We start from the raw sequence: 17900 nt of genomic DNA, 5'->3' as shown, positions 1-17900 counted from the left end.
AGAGTAAGCTAATAGAATGGGAAAACTCTAGCGCCAGGTGTCTTTGTTTTTTTTCCTCTCCCACTGAAACAGTCATGTCAAGCTAGAGTTGTGATCTCGCTGACAGCACCGTCGTGTCTGCCGTACATGCGCATGTCCTGGTTAGTATAGTGGTCAGTATCCCCGCCTGTCACGTGGGAGACCGGGGTTCGATTCCCCGATGGGCAGCATTAATTTTTTACTTTCCATAGGTTGGAAATTGACCTGCACTGCTATACCATTCGGCAAAATAATCTTCGTTCTCTCCATCTCCTCCAGAGTAAGCTAATATAATGTGGAAGCTCCAGCGCCAGGTGTCTTTGTTTTTTTTCCTCTCCCACTGAAACGGTCATGTCAAGCTAGAGTTGTGATCTCGAAGACAATACCGTCGTGTCTGCCGTGCATGCGCATATCCTCGTTAGTATAGTGGTCAGTATCCCCGCCTGTCACGCGGGAGACCGGGGTTCGATTCCCCGACGGGGAGCAGTAATCTTTTAGTTACCATAGGGTGGAAATTCAACCTGCACTGCTATACCATTCGGCAAAATAATCTTCGTTCTCTCCATCTCCTCCAGAGTAAGCTAATATAATGTGGAAGCTCTAGCGCCAGGTGTCTTTGTTTTTTTCCTCTCCCACTGAAACGGTCATGTCAAGCTAGAGTTGTGATCTCGCAGACAAAACCGTCGTGTCTGCCGTCGTGCGCATATCCTCGTTAGTATAGTGGTCAGTATCCCTGCCTGTCACGCAGAAGACCGGGGTTTAATTCCCCGACGGGGAGCAGTAATTTTTTAGTTACCATAGGGCGGAAATTCAACCTGCACTAATATATCATTCGGCAAAATAATCTTCGTTTTCTCCATCTCCTCCAGAGTAAGCTAATATAATGGGGAAGCTCTAGCGCCAGGTGTTATTTTTTTCTGTCCCACTGAAACAGTCATGTCAAGCTAGAGTTGTGATCTCGCTGACAACACCGTCGTGTCAGCCGTGCATGCGCATATCCTCGTTAGTATAGTAGTCAGTATCCCCGCCTGTCACGCGGGAGACCGGGGTTCGATTCCCCGACGGGGATCAGTAATTTTTTAGTTACCATAGGGTGGAAATTCAACCTGCACTAATATATCATTCGGCAAAATAATCTTCGTTTTCTCCATCTCCCCCGGAGTAAGCTAATATAATGGGGAAGCTCTAGCGCAAGGAGTTTTTTTCTGTCCCACTGAAAAAGTCTTGTCAAGCGAGAGTTGGGATCTCGCTGACAACACCGTCGTGTCTGCCGTGCATGCGCATATCCTCGTTAGTATAGTGGTTAGTATCCCCGCCTGTCACGCGGGAGACCGGGGTTCGATTGCCGAACGGGGAGCAGTAATTTTTTAGTTACCATAGGGTGGAAATTGAACTTGCACTGCTATACCAATCGGCAAAATAATCTTCGTTCTCTCCATCTCCTCCAGAGTAAGCTAATAGAATGGGGAAGCTCTAGCGCCAGGTGTTCTTTTTTTCTGTCCCACTGAAACAGTCACTTCAAGCTGGAGTTGTGATCTCGTAGACAATACCGTCGTGTCTGCCGTGCATGCGCATATCCTCGTTAGTATAGTGGCCAGTATCCCCGCCTGTCACGCGGGAGACCGGGGTTTAATTCCCCGACGGGGAGCAGTAATTTTTTAGTTACCATAGGGCGGAAATTCAACCTGCACTAATATATTATTCGGCAAAATAATCTTCGTTTTCTCCATCTCCTCCAGAGTAAGCTAATATAATGGGGAAGCTCTAGCGCCAGGTGTTCTTTTTTTCTGTCCCACTGAAAAAGTCATGTCAAGCTAGAGTTGTGATCTCGCTGACAACACCGTCGTTTCGGCCGTGCATGCGCATATCCTCGTTAGTATAGTTGTCAGTATCCCCGCCTGTCACGCGGGAGACTGGGGTTCGATTCCCCGACGGGGAGCAGTAATTTTTAAGTTACCATAGTGTGGAAATTCAACCTGCACTAATATATCATTCGGCAAAATAGTCTTAGTTTTCTCCATCTCCCCCAGAGTAAGCTAATATAATGGGGAAGCTCTAGTGCCAGGTTTTCTTTTTTTCTGTCCCACTGAAACAGTCATGTCAAGCTAGAGTTGTGATCTCGCTGACAACACCGTCGTGTCAGCCGTGCATGCGCATATCCTCGTTAGTATAGTTGTCAGTATCCCCGCCTGTCACGCGGGAGACCGGGGTTCGATTTCCCGACGGGGAGCAGTAATTTTTTAGTTACCATAGGGTGGAAATTCAACCTGCACTAATATATCATTCGGCAAAATAATCTTCGTTTTCTCCATCTCCCCCGGAGTAAGCTAATATAATGGGGAAGCTCTAGCGCAAGGTGTTTTTTTTTCTGTCCCATTGAAAAAGTCATGTCAAGCGAGAGTTGGGATCTCGCTGACAACACCGTCGTGTCTGCCGTGCATGCGCATATCCTCGTTAGTATAGTGGTCAGTATCCCCGCCTGTCACGCGGGAGACCGGGGTTCGATTGCCGAACGGGGAGCAGTAATTTTTTAGTTACCATAGAGGGGAAATTGAACCTGCACTGCTATACCAATCGGCAAAATAATCTTCGTTCTCTCCATCTCCTACAGAGTAAGCTAATATAATAGGGAAACTCTAGCGCCAGGTGTCTTTGTTTTTTTTCCTCTACCACTGAAACAGTCATGTCAAGCTAGAGTTGTGATCTCGCAGACAATACCGTCGAGTCTGCCGTCGATGCGCATATCCTCGTTAGTATAGTGGTCAGTATCCCCGCCTGTCACGCGGGAGACCGGGGTTCGATTCCCCGATGGGGAGCAGTAATCTTTTAGTTACCATAGGGTGGAAATTCAACCTGCACTAATATACCATTCGGCAAAATAATCTTCGTTTACTCCATCTCCTCCAGAGTAAGCTAATATAATGGAGAAGCTCTAGTTCCAGGATTTGTTTTTTTTTCTCTCCCACTGAAACAGTCGTGTCAAGCAAGAGTGTTGATCTCGCAGACAACACCGTCGTGTCTGCCGTCATGCGCATATCCTCGTTAGTATAGTGGTCAGTATCCCTGCCTGTCACGCGGGAGACCGGGGTTTAATTCCCCGACGGGGAGCAGTAATTTTTTAGTTACCATAGGGTGGAAATTGAACTTGCACTGCTATACCAATCGGCAAAATAATCTTCGTTCTCTCCATCTCCTCCAGAGTAAGCTAATAGAATGGGAAAACTCTAGCGCCAGGTGTCTTTGTTTTTTTTTCCTCTCCCACTGAAACAGTCATGTCAAGCTAGAGTTGTGATCTCGCTGACAACACCGTCGTGTCTGCCGTGCATGCGCAAATCCTCGTTAGTATAGTTCTCAGTATCCCCGCCTGTCACGCGGGAGACCGGGGTTCGATTCCCCGACGGGGAGCAGTAATTGTTAAGTTACCATAGTGTGGAAATTCAACCTGCACTAATATATCATTCGGCAAAATAATCTTCGTTTTCTCCATCTCCCCCAGAGTAAGCTAATATAATGGGGAAGCTCTTGCGCCAGGTGTTTTTTTTTCTGTCCCACTGAAAAAGTCATGTCAAGCGAGAGTTGTGATCTCGCTGACAACACCGTCGTGTCTGCCGTGCATGCGCATATCCTCGTTAGTATAGTGGTCAGTATCCCCGCCTGTCACGCGGGAGACCGGGGTTCGATTCCCCGACGGAGAGCAGTAATTTTTTAGTTACCATAGGGTGGAAATTCAACCTGCACTAATATATCATTCGGCAAAATAATCTTCGTTTTCTCCATCTCCTCCAGAGTAAGCTAATATAATGGGGAAGCTCTAGCGCCAGGTGTCTTTGTTTTTTTTCCTCTCCCACTGAAACGGTCACCTCAAGCTAGAGTTGTGATCTCGAAGACACTACCGTCGTGTCTGCCGTGCATACACATATCCTCGTTAGTATAGTGGTCAGTATCCCCGCCTGTCACGCGGGAGACCGGGGTTTAATTCCCCGACAGGGAGCAGTAATTCTTTAGTTACGATAGGGTGGAAATTCAACCTGCACTGATATATCATTCGGCAAAATAATCTTCGTTTTCTCCATCTCCTCCAGAGTAAGCTAATATAATGGGGAAGCTCTAGCGCCAGGTGTTCTTTTTTTCTGTCCCACTTAAACAGTCACTTCAAGCTAGAGTTGTGATCTCGCAGACAATACCATCGTGTCTGCCGTGCATGCGCATATACTCGTTAGTATAGTGGCCAGTATCCCCGCCTGTCACGCGGGAGACCGGGGTTTAATTCCCCGATGGGGAGCAGTAGTTTTTTAGTTACCATAGAGCGGAAATTCAACCTGCACTAATATATCATTCGGCAAAATAATCTTCGTTTTCTGCATCTCCTCCAGAGTAAGCTAATATAATGGGGAAGCTCTAGCGCCGGGTGTCTGTTTTTTCCTCTCCCACTGAAACAGTCATGTCAAGCTAGAGTTGTGATCTCGCTGACAACACCGTCGTGTCTTCCGTGCATACACATATCCTCGTTAGTATAGTGGTCAGTATCCCCGCCTGTCACGCGGGAGACCGGGGTTTAATTCCCCGACAGGGAGCAGTAATTTTTTAGTTACCGTAGGGTGGAAATTCAACCTGCACTAATATATCATTCGGCAAAATAATCTTCGTTTTCTCCATCTCCTCCAGAGCAAGCTAATATAATGGGGAAGCTCTAGTGCCAGGTGTTCTTTTTTTTGTTCCACTGAAACAGTCATGTCAAGCTAGAGTTGTGATCTCGCTGACAACACCGTCGTGTCTGCCGTGCATGCGCATATCCTCGTTAGTATAGTGGTCAGTATCCCCGCCTGTCACGTGGGAGACCGGGGTTCGATTCCCCGATGGGCAGCATTAATTTTTTAGTTTCCATAGGTTGGAAATTGAACCTGCACTGCTATACCATTCGGCAAAATAATCTTCGTTCTCTCCATCTCCTCCAGAGTAAGCTAATATAATGTGGAAGCTCTAGCGCCAGGTGTCTTTGTTTTTTTTCCTCTCCCACTGAAACGGTCATATCAAGCTAGAGTTGTGATCTCGAAGACAATACCGTCGTGTCTGCCGTGCATGCGCATATCCTCGTTAGTATAGTGGTCAGTATCCCCGCCTGTCACGCGGGAGACCGGGGTTCGATTCCCCGACGGGGAGCAGTAATCTTTTAGTTACCATAGCGTGGAAATTCAACCTGCACTAATATACCATTCGGCAAAATAATCTTCGTTTTCTCCATCTCCTCCAGACTAAGCTATTATATTGGGGAAGCTCTAGCGCCAGGTGTCTGTTTTTTTACTTTCCCACTGAAACAGTCGTGTCAAGCTAGAGTGTTGATCTCGCAGACAACACCGTCGTGTCTGCCGTCACGCGCATATCCTCGTTAGTATAGCGGCCAGTATCCCTGCCTGTCACGCGGAAGACCTGGGTTTAATTCCCCGACGGGGAGCAGTAATTTTTTAGTTACCATAGGGTGGAAATTCAACCTGCACTAATATATCATTCGGCAAAATAATCTTCGTTTTCTCCATCTCCTCCAGAGTAAGCTAATATAATGGGGAAGCTCTAGCGCCAGGTGTTCTTTTTTTCTGTCCCCCTGAAACAGTCATGTCAAGCTAGAGTTGTGATCTCGCTGACAACACCGTCGTGTCGGCCGTGCATGCGCATATCCTCGTTAGTATAGTTGTCAGTATCCCCGCCTGTCACGCGGGAGACCGGGGTTCGATTCCCCGACGGGGAGCAGTAATTTTTTAGTTACCATAGGGTGGAAATTCAAGCTGCACTAATATGTCATTCGGCAAAATAATCTTCGTTTTCTCCATCTCCCCCGGAGTAAGCTAATATAATGGGGAGGCTCTAGCGCCAGGTGTTTTTTTCTGTCGCACTGAAAAAGTCATGTCAAGCGAGAGTTGTGATCTCGCTGACAAAACCGTCGTGTCTGCCGTGCATGCGCATATCCTCGTTAGTATAGTGGTCAGTATCCCCGCCTGTCACGCGGGAGACCAGGGTTCGATTCCCCAACGGGGAGCAGTAATTTTTTAGTTAACAAAGGGTGGAAATTGAACCTGCACTGCTATACCATTCGGCAAAATAATCTTCGTTTTCTCCATCTCCTCCAGAGTAAGCTAATATAATGTGGAAGCTCTAGCGCCAGGTGTCTTTGTTTTTTTTCCTCTCCTACTGAAACAGTCATTTCAAGCTAGAGTTGTGATCTCGCAGACAATACCGTCGTGTCTGCCGTGCATGCGCATATCCTCGTTAGTATAGTGGTCAGTATCCCCGCCTGTCACGCGGGAGACCGGGGTTCGATTCCCCGACGGGGAGCAGTAACTTTTTAGTTACCATAGGGTGGAAATTCAACCTGCACTAATATACCATTCGGCAAAATAATCTTGTTTACTCCATCTCCTCCAGAGTAAGCTAATATAATGGAGAAGCTCTAGTTCCAGGTGTCTGTCTTTTTTTCTCTCCCACTGAAACAGTCGTGTCAAGCAAGAGTGTTGATCTCGCTGACAACACCGTCGTGTCTTCCGTGCATACACATATCCTCGTTAGTATAGTGGTCAGTATTCCCGCCTGTCACGCGGGAGACCGGGGTTTAATTCCCCGATGGGGAGCAGTAATTTTTTAGTTACCATAGGGTGGAAATTCAACCTGCACTAATATATCATTCGGCAAAATAATCTTCGTTTTCTCCATCTCCTCCAGAGTAAGCTAATATAATGGGGAAGCTCTAGCGCCAGGTGTTCTTTTTTTCTGTCCCACTGAAACAGTCACTTCAAGCTAGAGTTGTGATCTCGCAGACAATACCGTCGTGTCTGCCGTGCATGCGCATATCCTCGTTAGTATAGTGGTCAGTATCCCCGCCTGTCACGCGGGAGACCGGGGTTCGATTCCCCGACGGGGAGCAGTAATCTTTTAGTTACCATAGGGTGGAAATTCAACCTGCACTAATATATTGTTACGACCTCAGTAGGCGTCTGGGGGTTTATTGATACACGGTTCGAGGGACGAGCCGTATCGGCGCAGGCAGATGATGATGATCTTCTTCTTCCACACCCCTTGCTTCTTTTTCCTTCTTCGTCCGGCACATACGTGGCGTAACATTTCCCCCCTCGCAGACAAAGCGCGCCGCGCGTTTCATGCAGTGTCGCGTTGACTGAAAGGCTTCAGGCGAGCGACATGCGTGACCTCTGTCTTTCTGGAACGTCTCCCGCTAGCTGTAAGACGTGCGATGCGGTAGTCGACTGCGCTCAGGCGGTCAAGGATAACAAAAGGTCCGATGTAGTGCGCGAGCAGTTTTTGGCACAAGCCACGTTTGCGTAAAGGCTTCCACACCAACACGAGATCTCCCGGAATATATGTGGCCTGCCGGTGCTTGCTGTCATAACGAACTTTCGATCTGTCTTGCGAGGCTATTGTACGTAAACGAGCAAGACGACGAGCTTCTTCGGCGAGACAAAGAGTTTCTGCTAGGGAGATTTCTGATTGGTCCCGATCAGAGAAGGAAAATATTGTATCCAGAGTATAACGGGGGGGTCGAACATAGAGGAGGAAGAACGGGCTGTAGCCGGTGGTCTCATGTTGGGAAGTATTAAACGCGTATGTGACGAACGGCAAGACATCGTCCCAGTTCTTGTGGTTCGAAGCAACGTACATAGAAAGCATATTCACCAGTGTTCGAATTGTTCGCTCGACGAGACCATTCGTCTGCGGGTGATAAGGCGTCGAGTGTCTGAGCTCTGAGCCACACATACGGAGAAGTTGTTCGACAACGTCTGCCGTGAATTGACGTCCACGGTCACTTATGATGACGCGAGGGGGCCCATGACGCAGTATGATAGAATGGAGAAGGAAGGACGACACTTGACCAGCAGTCGCGGATGGCAGGGCAGCAGTCTCGCAGTACCGAGTAAGATGGTCAGCACATACCACAATCCATCTGTTGCCTTTCGATGAACGCGGAAAAGGGCCCACCAGGTCAATGCCAATTTGTTCGAACGGAGAACTGGGAGGCGTCACAGGTTGTAGATGTCCGGCCGGAGCTGCTGAGAGAGATTTGTGCGCCTGGCATTGCGCACAACTGGCCACGTACAACTCAACTGACTGGCGCATACGTGGCCAGTAGAAGCGTTCCTGGGTACGATGAAGAGTGCGCGTCGTTCCGAGGTGACCTGAAGTGGCGTCATCATGCATGGCGTACAAAACAGATGACCGTAGTGCCTCTGGAACCACCAGCAGGAAGCGGGAACCGGTGCCGGAGATGGATTTCTTGTACAGTAGACCATCACGGACGCAAAAGCGGCTTTCCGGAGTGGATGCTTGTGCGATCACGAATAACGGATTCAAACTCACGTCCTTCCGCTGCTCAGTTTCAAAGGTGGCCTTATCCGGGAACGCTGGTGCTACGGACGCAATCAGATGATCGAAATCGTCAGCGTCGCAAACTGTAGCATCAACTGGCATCCTTGAAAGGCAGTCTGCGTCCGCGTGTTTCCTGCCGCTCTTGTACGATACCGTGAAGTTGTACTCTTGCAGCCGGAGGGCCCAGCGTGCTAGACGGCCTGACGGATCCCGAAGGTTGATAAGCCAGCACAAAGAATGATGATCCGTAACTACTTGGAAAGGACGACCGTATAGGTATGAGCGGAATCGCTGCACAGCGAAGACGAGTGCAAGGCATTCTTGTTCGGTCACAGTGTAATTGCGTTCCGGCTTACTTAAAGTACGACTGGCATATGCGATTACGTGTTCCACTTGATTACATCGCTGTATCAGGACTGCACCTATGCCAATGCCGCTTGCGTCGGTGTGAACTTCAGTCGCCGCAGAAGGATCGAAGTGCCGCAGGATAGGCTGCGACGTGAGCAAGAACTTCAGTTGGTTGAAAGAAGTTTCACAATCAGGAGTCCATTCAAAACTAGCACCTTGGCGGAGAAGACAGGTCAGTGGAAAGGCAACTTCTGCAAAGGCGGGAATAAATCGGCGAAAGTAAGAGCAGAGGCCCAAGAAGCTCCGAAGCTCCTTCACTGAGCCAGGTGGTTTAAAAGCTCTAACAGCCGCCGTCTTATTCGGGTCGGGCCTGATGCCATCCTTGTTGACGAGATGTCCCAGCACCAGTGTTTGTCGAGCTCCGAAATGACACTTCTTTGCATTAAGAACCAAGCCAGCATTTCGAATACATTTCAAAACCAGCTCTACCCTTTCGTTATGTTCACTGAATGTACGCCCGAAGATAACAACGTCGTCAAGATAACACATACAGATGTTCCACTTCAGGCCGCGCAGAATGGTGTCCATGAATCTTTCAAATGTAGCGGGCGCGTTACATAGACCAAAAGGCATCACGTTAAATTCATATAGTCCATCCGGAGTAACGAAAGCCGTCTTTTCTTTGTCCATTGAATGCACAGGTATTTGCCAATAGCCTGAGCGTAAGTCTATGGACGAAAAGTAGGATGCTGAATGGAGGCAGTCTAGAGCGTCATCAATGCGTGGGAGAGGGTAGACATCTCTCTTTGTGACGGAGTTTAGACGGCGATAGTCCACACAGAATCTCCAGGTACCATCCTTCTTTTTGACTAGAATCACGGGAGCCGCCCAAGGACTCGATGATTCTCGAATGACACCCTTCTGCAGCATATCACGCACTTGTTCATCAATTATCTTGCGCTCAGACGGCGACACTCGGTAGGGTTTCTGGCGGATGGGCTGTGCTGTTCCCGTGTTTATCCTGTGGAGAATCCGAGACGCGGGAATCGAGGGCGCATGGTCATGGGAAAAATCGAAAATCGCCACGTATTTCGACAAAACGTCCAGAAGCATGCGGCGTTTGTCAGTAGTAAGTGACTTGTCGATCATAGGTAAAAGTTTCGAATCGGCCGTAGAAGTATTGGCTGAGGCCCCACCTGGAGCATCACTGAGGGCAGCCACTGCCATCGGTGAGTATGTTTTGAACTTGGCAAGCTTCAGTCCTCCTGGTAGAACCACCGACTCAGCTGAACAGTTTACCGCCCATAGTCCTGTGCGTCCTTGAACGAGTGACACTATGCAATGCGGCACCAATGTGTTCTTCTTAATGCAACTGAGATGAAAGGGCTCCACTAATGCGTCGAACGCACTGTCACTGTTTTCAATGCGTGAAGAGTATACAGGAACACAGACTGCAGAGAATGCCGGCACAATGCTATCTTCACTGACCCGGAGCGCACCGTGCTCCCTGTCTGAATTCTCTAATAGTTCTCCAGGGGCAGCATCACATATGTACACCTCTCCATTTCTACAATCAACAGTGGCGCCACACATTCGAAGGAAGTCAATCCCCAGGATTATGTCGTGTGTGCTCCTTGGAAGAATCGTAAACTCTGTGACAAACACTTGATCACCCAAGCACACTTCTGCGGTACAGACACCAATGGGACACAGCGAGTTACCACCAACGCCACAGAATGTTGTTGCCTTCTCCCACAAAAACATCACCTTTTGTCCTAAACGGTGTTTAAAAGCAGCACTCATAATCGAAACTGTAGCACCAGTATCCACCAAAGCCATCGTACACACACCATCAACAAAAACTTCTACCTTGTTCTTGAACATCAACACAGACGGGGGTATTTCGTTTTGCAGCAAGTCACCAGCGACCTCACCCCCATCGGCCGCACTGTTTAGTTTTCCTGATGTGGTGACGATGGGCGGCGCCGTGGCGATGGAGACCGGTGGGATCGAGGCGCAGGAGGTGGCGTCACACTTCGATCAGAGGCAGGGGAGTTGTTGCGCCGGTGTCCGTGCCAGAAGCTGCTGCCGGGTCTTGAGTCGGTGGGCCAGTGTCCTTGAAAAGGTGGGACAGCAGGTTTATCGGTCAAGCTTGTCCACTGATCATAGCGTGGTATGCGCGAACGATCGCAATACCTCGATATGTGACCAGTCAGACCACAGTTGTAGCACACAGGCGCAGGACGAGGTCGTCGCCGTTCTTCGAAGTGTTCACGTCTGCGAGCGTTCGCGTAAGCCCGAGATTCAATGAAATCAGTTGTCGGTGGGTGGTATGGGCGTACGGAACGGAAACGTTGAGGGTACTGTGATCGCTCGTAAAAAACCGGACTTGACTGCTGAATACGCCGAGGCCCTGCAACCTCCGTTGCGTTGACGGATGGATGTTCATAAACTGTAAGCTGTGGGGCAGTGGTGTCCTGCGGGAAATAGGATGGAGACGTGGCAGCTGCCCGTTCACGTGTCATTTCGCCATGTCTGAGTAACTCTTCCCGAACAATTTGGCGGATGGTTGCCGAAAGGTCACCAGTTGAGGCCGCTTCTATGCTGGCTACTGAGGTGACATTTGCCAGACGACCAAACTTAGGCGCTATTCTGCGCTGCTTCAGGGTTTCAAACGTGCGGCAGTGCCGTACAACGTCAGACACTGAAGTCAGGCTTTCCCTGCTAATAAGGAAGTTGTAAACATCTTCTGCAATTCCCTTCAGCAAATGCCCCACCTTGTCCTCTTCCGACATGCTGGAATCGACTTCCCTACACAGCCTCAAAATCTCTTCAGTATACACGGTGCAGGTCTCACCGGATAGCTGGGCCCTCTGTGCAAGACTCTGCTCGGCAAGCTTCTTTTTTGCAGCTGAGTTGCCGAAACACTTCTTGATTTCTTCAACAAAGCGTTCCCATGTTGTCAGAATATCTTCATGGTTCTCATACCAAACGAGGGCAACATCAGTGAGGTAGAAAACAACGCGTGACAGTTGGGAGGCAGCATCCCATTTGTTGCAGTTGCTTACTCGCTTGAAATGTTTGAGCCATGAGTCCACGTCGTCATTGGCCCTCCCGGAGAAGGTTCGTGGCTCTCTGTGATACGGCCAAGAACTGCTGGGGACTGGTTCCCGAGCTTCTGTTTCGTCAGGCATGATGGCCAAAGAAGGAGGCAGGCCGGCGAGGCGACGACTCCGGCGAAATCCGAGGGGTAGCGGTCCCGTCGTTGGTTCCTATACCCAGCACCTTCCACCACTCTGTTACGACCTCAGTAGGCGTCTGGGGGTTTATTGATACACGGTTCGAGGGACGAGCCGTATCGGCGCAGGCAGATGATGATGATCTTCTTCTTCCACACCCCTTGCTTCTTTTTCCTTCTTCGTCCGGCACATACGTGGCGTAACAATATCATTCGGCAAAATAATCTTCGTTTTCTCCATCTCCTCCAGAGTAAGCTAATATAATGGGGAAGCTCTAGCGCCAGGTGTTCTTTTTTTCTGTCCCACTGAAACAGTCACTTCAAGCTAGAGTTGTGATCTCGCAGACAATACCGTCGTGTCTGCCGTGCATGCGCATATCCTCGTTAGTATAGTGTTCAGTATCCCCGCCTCTCATGCGGGAGACCGGGGTTCGATTCCCCAACGGGGAGCAGTAATTTTTTATTTACCATAGAGTGGAAATTGAACCTGCACTGCTATACCAATCGGCAAAATAATCTTCGTTCTCTCCATCTCCTCCAGAGTAAGCTAATTTAATGGGGAAACTCTAGCGCCAGGTGTCTTTGTTTTTTTTCTTCTCCCACTGAAACAGTCATGTCAAGCTAGAGTTGTGATCTCGCTGACAACACCGTCGTGTCTGCCGTGCATACACATGTCCTCGTTAGTATAGTGGTCAGTATCCCCGCCTGTCACGCGGGAGACCGGGGTTCGATTCCCCGACGGGGAGCAGTAATTTTTTAGTTACCAAAGGGTGGAAATTGAACCTGCACTGCTATACCATTCGGCAAAATAATCTTCGTTTTCTCCATCTCCTCCAGAGTAAGCTAACATAATGTGGAAGCTCTAGCGCCAGGTGTCTTTGTTTTTTTTCCTCTCCCACTAAAACAGTCATTTCAAGCTAGAGTTGTGATCTCGCAGACAATACCGTCGTGTCTGCCGTTCATGCGCATATCCTCGTTAGTATAGTGGTCAGTATCCCCGCCTGTCACGCGGGAGACCGGGGTTCGATTCCCCGACGGGGAGCAGTAATCTTTTAGTTACCATAGGGTGGAAATTCAACCTGCACTAATATACCATTCGGCAAAATAATCTTCGTTTACTCCATCTCCTCCAGAGTAAGCTAATATAATGGAGAAGCTCTAGTTCCAGGTGTCTGTTTTTTTCTCTCCCACTGAAACAGTCGTGTCAAGCAAGAGTGTTGATCTCGCAGACAACACCGTCTAGTCTGCCGTCCTGCGCATATCCTCTTTAGTATAGTGGTCAGTATCCCTGCCTGTCACGCGGGAGACCGGGGTTTAATTCCCCGACGGGGAGCAGTGATTTTTTAGTTGCCGTAGGGTGGAAATTGAACCTGCACTGCTAAACCAATCGGCAAAATAATCTTCGTTCTCTCCATCTCCTCCAGAGTAAGCTAATATAATGGGAAAACTCTAGCGCCGGGTGTCTTTGTTTTTCCTCTCCCACTGAAACAGTCATGTCAAGCTAGAGTTGTGATCTCGCTGACAACACCGTCGTGTCTTCCGTGCATACACATATCCTCGTTAGTATAGTGGTCAGTATCCCCGCCTGTCACGCGGGAGACCGGGGTTTAATTCCCCGACAGGGAGCAGTAATTTTTTAGTTACCATAGGGTGGAAATTCAACCTGCACTAATATATCATTCGGCAAAATAATCTTCGTTTTCTCCATCTCCTTCAGAGCAAGCTAATATAATGGGGAAGCTCTAGTGCCAGGTGTTCTTTTATTTGTCCCACTGAAACAGTCATGTCAAGCTAGAGTTGTGATCTCGCTGACAACACCGTCGTGTCTGCCGTGCATGCGCATATCCTCGTTAGTATAGTGGTCAGTATCCCCGCCTGTCATGTGGGAGACCGGGGTTCGATTCCCCGATGGGCAGCATTAATTTTTTAGTTTCCATAGGTTGGAAATTGAACCTGCACTGCTATACCATTCGGCAAAATAATCTTCGTTCTCTCCATCTCCTCCAGAGTAAGCTAATATAATGTGGAAGCTCTAGCGCCAGGTGTCTTTGTTTTTTTTCCTCTCCCACTGAAACGGTCATATCAAGCTAGAGTTGTGATCTCGAAGACAATACCGTCGTGTCTGCCGTGCATGCGCATATCCTCGTTAGTATAGTGGTCAGTATCCCCGCCTGTCACGCGGGAGACCGGGGTTCGATTCCCCGACGGGGAGCAGTAATCTTTTAGTTACCATGGCGTGGAAATTCAACCTGCACTAATATACCATTCGGCAAAATAATCTTCGTTTTCTCCATCTCCTCCAGACTAAGCTATTATATTGGGGAAGCTCTAGCGCCAGGTGTCTGTTTTTTTACTTTCCCACTGAAACAGTCGTGTCAAGCTAGAGTGTTGATCTCGCAGACAACACCGTCGTGTCTGCCGTCACGCGCATATCCTCGTTAGTATAGCGGCCAGTATCCCTGCCTGTCACGCGGAAGACCTGGGTTTAATTCCCCGACGGGGAGCAGTAATTTTTTAGTTACCATAGGGCGGAAATTCAACCTGCACTAATATATCATTCGGCAAAATAATCTTCGTTTTCTCCATCTCCTCCAGAGTAAGCTAATATAATGGGGAAGCTCTAGCGCCAGGTGTTCTTTTTTTCTGTCCCCCTGAAACAGTCATGTCAAGCTAGAGTTGTGATCTCGCTGACAACACCGTCGTGTCGGCCGTGCATGCGCATATCCTCGTTAGTATAGTTGTCAGTATCCCCGCCTGTCACGCGGGAGACCGGGGTTCGATTCCCCGACGGGGAGCAGTAATTTTTTAGTTACCATAGGGTGGAAATTCAAGCTGCACTAATATGTCATTCGGCAAAATAATCTTCGTTTTCTCCATCTCCCCCGGAGTAAGCTAATATGATGGGGAGGCTCTAGCGCCAGGTGTTTTTTTCTGTCGCACTGAAAAAGTCATGTCAAGCGAGAGTTGTGATCTCGCTGACAAAACCGTCGTGTCTGCCGTGCATGCGCATATCCTCGTTAGTATAGTGGTCAGTATCCCCGCCTGTCACGCGGGAGACCAGGGTTCGATTCCCCAACGGGGAGCAGTAATTTTTTAGTTAACAAAGCGTGGAAATTGAACCTGCACTGCTATACCATTCGGCAAAATAATCTTCGTTTTCTCCATCTCCTCCAGAGTAAGCTAATATAATGTGGAAGCTCTAGCGCCAGGTGTCTTTGTTTTTTTTCCTCTCCTACTCAAACAGTCATTTCAAGCTAGAGTTGTGATCTCGCAGACAATACCGTCGTGTCTGCCGTGCATGCGCATATCCTCGTTAGTATAGTGGTCAGTATCCCCGCCTGTCACGCGGGAGACCGGGGTTTAATTCCCCGATGGGGAGCAGTAATTTTTTAGTTACCATAGGGTGGAAATTGAACTTGCACTGCTATACCATTCGGCGAAATGATCTTCGTTTACTCCATCTCCTCCAGAGTAAGCTAATACAATGGAGAAGCTCTAGTGCCAGGTGTCTGTTTTTTTTCTCTCCCACTGAAACAGTCGTGTCAAGTTAGAGTGTTGATCTCACAGACAACACCGTCGTGTCTGCCGTCATGCGCATATCCTCGTTAGTATAGTGGTCAGTATCCCTGCCTGTCACGCGGAAGACCGGGGTTTAATTCCCCGACGGGCAGCAGTAATTTTTTAGTTACCATAGGGTGGAAATTCAACCTGCACTAATATATCATTCGGCAAAATAATCTTCGTTTTCTCCATCTCCCCCAGAGTAAGCTAATATAATGGGGAAGCTCTAGCGCCAGGTGTTTTTTTTCTGTCCCACTGAACTGTCATGTCAAGTAGGAGTTGTGATCTCGCTGACAACACCGTCGTGTCTGCCGTGCATGCGCATATCCTCGTTAGTATAGTGGTCAGTATCCCCGCCTGTCACGCGGGAGACCGGGGTTCGATTTCTCAACGGGAAGCAGTAATTTTTTAGTTACCATAGGGTGGAAATTGAACCTGCACTGCTATAACAATCGGCAAAATAATCTTCGTTCTCTCCATCTCCTCCAGAGTAAGCTAATATAATGGGGAAACTCTAGCGCCAGGTGTCTTTGTTTTTTTTCCTCTCCCACTGAAACAGTCATGTCAAGCTAGAGTTGTGATCTCGCTGACAACACCGTCGTGTCTTCCGTGCATACACATATCCTCGTTAGTATAGTGGTCAGTATCCCCGCCTGTCACGCGGGAGATCGGGGTTCGATTCCCCGACGGGGAGCAGTACTTTTTTAGTTACCATAGGGTGGAAATTGAACCTGCACTACTATACCAATCGACAAAATAATCTTCGTTTTCTCCGTCTCCTCCAGAGTAAGCTAATATAATGTGGAAGCTCTAGCGCCAGGTGTCTTTGTTTTTTTTCCTCTCCAGCTGAAACAGTCATGTCAAGCTAGAGTTGTGATCTCGCAGACAATACCGTCGTGTCTGCCGTGCATGCGCATATCCTCGTTAGTATAGTGGCCAGTATCCCCGCCTGTCACGCGGGAGATCGGGGTTCGATTCCCCGACGGGGAGCAGTAATCGTTTAGTTACCATAGGGTGGAAATTCAACCTGCGCTAATATACAATCAGCAAAATAATCTTCCTTTTCTCCATCTCATCCAGAGTAAGCTAATATAAAGGGGAAACTCTAGCGCCAGGTATCTGTTTTTTTTCTCTCCCACTGAAACAGTCGTGTCAAGCTAGAGTGTTGATCTCGCAGACAACACCGTCGTGTCTGCCGTCATGCGCATATCCTCGTTAGTATAGTGGTCAGTATCCCTGCCTGTCAGGCGGGAGACCGGGGTTTAATTCCCCGACGGGGAGCAGTAAATTTTTAGTTACCATAGGGTGGAAATTCAACCTGCACTAATATATCATTCGGCAAATTAATCTTCGTTTTCTCCATCTCCCCCAGAGTAAGCTAGTATAACGGGGAAGCTCTAGCGCCAGGTGTTTTTTTTTCTCTCCCACTGTAACAGTCATGTCAAGCTAGAGTTGTGATCTCGCTGACAACACCGTCGTGTCTTCCGTGCATGCGCATATCCTCGTTAGTATAGTGGCCAGTATTCCCGCCTGTCACGCGGGAGACCGGGGTTCGATTCCCCGACGGGGAGCAGTAATCTTTTAGTTACCATAGGGTGGAAATTCAACCTGCACTAATATACAATCGGCAAAATAATCTTCGTTTTATCCATCTCCTCCAGAGTAAGCTAATATAAAAGGGAAGCTCTAGCGCCAGGTATCTGTTTTTTTTCTCTCCCACTGAAACAGTCGTGTCAAGCTAGAGTGTTGATGTGTTGATGTCGCAGACAACACCGTCGTGTCTGCCGTCATGCGCATATCCTCCATTAGTATAGTTGTCAATATCCCTGCCTGTCAAGCGGGAGACCGGGGTTTAATTCCTGGACGGGGAGCAGTAATTTTTTAGTTACCACAGGGTGGAAATTCAACGTGCACTAATATATCATTCGGCAAAATAATCTTCGTTCTCTCCATCTCCCCCAGAGTAAGCTAATATAATGGGGAAGCTCTAGCGCCAGGTGTTTTTTTTCTGTCCCACTGAAAGAGTCATGTCAAGCGAGAGTTGTGATCTCGCTGACAACACCGTCGTGTCTGCCGTGCATGCGCATATCCTCGTTGGTATAGTGGTCAGTGTCCCCGCCTGTCACGCGGGAGAACGGGGTTCGATTCCCCGACGGGGAGCAGTAATCTTTTAGTTACCATAGGGTGGAAATTCAACCTGCACTAATATACCATTCGGCAAAATAATCTTCGTTTTCTCCATCTCCTCCAGAGTAAGCTAATATAAAGGGGAAGCTCTAGCGCCAGGTATCTGTTTTTTTTCTCTCCCACTGAAACAGTCGTGTCAAGCTAGAGTGTTGATCTCGCAGACAACACCGTCGTGTCTGCC

The 17900-nt window shown here is 48.6% G+C and overlaps 20 non-coding genes across 20 annotated transcripts; all 20 read left to right on the top strand.

Moving 5' to 3' along the window:
- Nucleotides 1-430: 430 nt before the first annotated feature.
- TRNAD-GUC (transfer RNA aspartic acid (anticodon GUC)) lies at nucleotides 431-502 on the top strand. Its single transcript has one exon. It is a non-coding gene; the product is annotated as a tRNA-Asp (tRNA).
- Nucleotides 503-1015: 513 nt separating this feature from the next.
- On the top strand, nucleotides 1016-1087 carry TRNAD-GUC (transfer RNA aspartic acid (anticodon GUC)). Its single transcript has one exon. It is a non-coding gene; the product is annotated as a tRNA-Asp (tRNA).
- A 507-nt stretch (nucleotides 1088-1594) lies between these two features.
- On the top strand, nucleotides 1595-1666 carry TRNAD-GUC (transfer RNA aspartic acid (anticodon GUC)). Its single transcript has one exon. It is a non-coding gene; the product is annotated as a tRNA-Asp (tRNA).
- A 1096-nt stretch (nucleotides 1667-2762) lies between these two features.
- Nucleotides 2763-2834, top strand: TRNAD-GUC (transfer RNA aspartic acid (anticodon GUC)). Its single transcript has one exon. It is a non-coding gene; the product is annotated as a tRNA-Asp (tRNA).
- A 220-nt stretch (nucleotides 2835-3054) lies between these two features.
- On the top strand, nucleotides 3055-3126 carry TRNAD-GUC (transfer RNA aspartic acid (anticodon GUC)). Its single transcript has one exon. It is a non-coding gene; the product is annotated as a tRNA-Asp (tRNA).
- A 515-nt stretch (nucleotides 3127-3641) lies between these two features.
- On the top strand, nucleotides 3642-3713 carry TRNAD-GUC (transfer RNA aspartic acid (anticodon GUC)). Its single transcript has one exon. It is a non-coding gene; the product is annotated as a tRNA-Asp (tRNA).
- Nucleotides 3714-5106: 1393 nt separating this feature from the next.
- TRNAD-GUC (transfer RNA aspartic acid (anticodon GUC)) lies at nucleotides 5107-5178 on the top strand. The gene has a single exon. It is a non-coding gene; the product is annotated as a tRNA-Asp (tRNA).
- A 511-nt stretch (nucleotides 5179-5689) lies between these two features.
- Nucleotides 5690-5761, top strand: TRNAD-GUC (transfer RNA aspartic acid (anticodon GUC)). The gene has a single exon. It is a non-coding gene; the product is annotated as a tRNA-Asp (tRNA).
- Nucleotides 5762-6273: 512 nt separating this feature from the next.
- TRNAD-GUC (transfer RNA aspartic acid (anticodon GUC)) lies at nucleotides 6274-6345 on the top strand. The gene has a single exon. It is a non-coding gene; the product is annotated as a tRNA-Asp (tRNA).
- A 221-nt stretch (nucleotides 6346-6566) lies between these two features.
- TRNAD-GUC (transfer RNA aspartic acid (anticodon GUC)) lies at nucleotides 6567-6638 on the top strand. Its single transcript has one exon. It is a non-coding gene; the product is annotated as a tRNA-Asp (tRNA).
- Nucleotides 6639-6857: 219 nt separating this feature from the next.
- On the top strand, nucleotides 6858-6929 carry TRNAD-GUC (transfer RNA aspartic acid (anticodon GUC)). The gene has a single exon. It is a non-coding gene; the product is annotated as a tRNA-Asp (tRNA).
- Nucleotides 6930-12645: 5716 nt separating this feature from the next.
- TRNAD-GUC (transfer RNA aspartic acid (anticodon GUC)) lies at nucleotides 12646-12717 on the top strand. Its single transcript has one exon. It is a non-coding gene; the product is annotated as a tRNA-Asp (tRNA).
- A 224-nt stretch (nucleotides 12718-12941) lies between these two features.
- Nucleotides 12942-13013, top strand: TRNAD-GUC (transfer RNA aspartic acid (anticodon GUC)). The gene has a single exon. It is a non-coding gene; the product is annotated as a tRNA-Asp (tRNA).
- A 1098-nt stretch (nucleotides 13014-14111) lies between these two features.
- TRNAD-GUC (transfer RNA aspartic acid (anticodon GUC)) lies at nucleotides 14112-14183 on the top strand. Its single transcript has one exon. It is a non-coding gene; the product is annotated as a tRNA-Asp (tRNA).
- A 511-nt stretch (nucleotides 14184-14694) lies between these two features.
- Nucleotides 14695-14766, top strand: TRNAD-GUC (transfer RNA aspartic acid (anticodon GUC)). Its single transcript has one exon. It is a non-coding gene; the product is annotated as a tRNA-Asp (tRNA).
- Nucleotides 14767-15278: 512 nt separating this feature from the next.
- TRNAD-GUC (transfer RNA aspartic acid (anticodon GUC)) lies at nucleotides 15279-15350 on the top strand. Its single transcript has one exon. It is a non-coding gene; the product is annotated as a tRNA-Asp (tRNA).
- Nucleotides 15351-16154: 804 nt separating this feature from the next.
- TRNAD-GUC (transfer RNA aspartic acid (anticodon GUC)) lies at nucleotides 16155-16226 on the top strand. The gene has a single exon. It is a non-coding gene; the product is annotated as a tRNA-Asp (tRNA).
- Nucleotides 16227-16450: 224 nt separating this feature from the next.
- Nucleotides 16451-16522, top strand: TRNAD-GUC (transfer RNA aspartic acid (anticodon GUC)). The gene has a single exon. It is a non-coding gene; the product is annotated as a tRNA-Asp (tRNA).
- A 509-nt stretch (nucleotides 16523-17031) lies between these two features.
- TRNAD-GUC (transfer RNA aspartic acid (anticodon GUC)) lies at nucleotides 17032-17103 on the top strand. The gene has a single exon. It is a non-coding gene; the product is annotated as a tRNA-Asp (tRNA).
- Nucleotides 17104-17620: 517 nt separating this feature from the next.
- On the top strand, nucleotides 17621-17692 carry TRNAD-GUC (transfer RNA aspartic acid (anticodon GUC)). Its single transcript has one exon. It is a non-coding gene; the product is annotated as a tRNA-Asp (tRNA).
- The last annotated feature ends 208 nt before the right edge of the window (nucleotides 17693-17900 follow it).

The sequence above is a fragment of the Rhipicephalus microplus genome, chromosome 9 (assembly GCF_043290135.1).
Source record: "Rhipicephalus microplus isolate Deutch F79 chromosome 9, USDA_Rmic, whole genome shotgun sequence".
Lineage (NCBI taxonomy): Eukaryota > Metazoa > Arthropoda > Arachnida > Ixodida > Ixodidae > Rhipicephalus > Rhipicephalus microplus.
The sequence above is the reverse complement of the archived record's forward strand: the minus strand, read 5'-3'. Positions and strand labels throughout refer to the sequence as shown.